Raw genomic sequence first — 574 nt, forward strand, 5'->3', positions numbered from 1 at the left:
AGAATGTACTAAGAACTGTGTTGCTAACTTACCATTTTCGATTATTACTAATAATCACATGGTCGGGATACAATTTTCCCAAAATGTGCGTACTCACGCAAATCGAACATATAATCCACTCTCCATTTTCATCTACAGCATACATTGTCAGTTTAACAGAAAAATATTTGCAAAAGAAAATTATCATGCAGTTAGTTCCTTTGTCCATTGTATAAACCGACAATGAAATCAAAAACTGATTATTTTATATTAACAAATGATATACCATAGTTATATGAATGAATTTGTATTTAGATCACAATTTTTTTGCATATATATAATAAATATAATCACATAGTCATTGTTAACTCTTATAACAGTATAAAACAAGTAAGCACTAATTTTTGTTTGTTTGGGGAATATAAATTAAGGAATCAGTTTTCTTCATATGACCTTAATCATGTGACCTTGGTAACTGTTTAAAAATAGAATAAATAACTTTTTTTAATTTTTTTTTAATTATAAAATTCAGCGCCATAATATAAATTAGTTACTATAAGCAAATCCAAAAAAATTTAACCTAATTATGTATACA

Source organism: Schistosoma mansoni, chromosome 3 (assembly GCF_000237925.1).
Source record: "Schistosoma mansoni strain Puerto Rico chromosome 3, complete genome".
Taxonomy (NCBI): domain Eukaryota; kingdom Metazoa; phylum Platyhelminthes; class Trematoda; order Strigeidida; family Schistosomatidae; genus Schistosoma; species Schistosoma mansoni.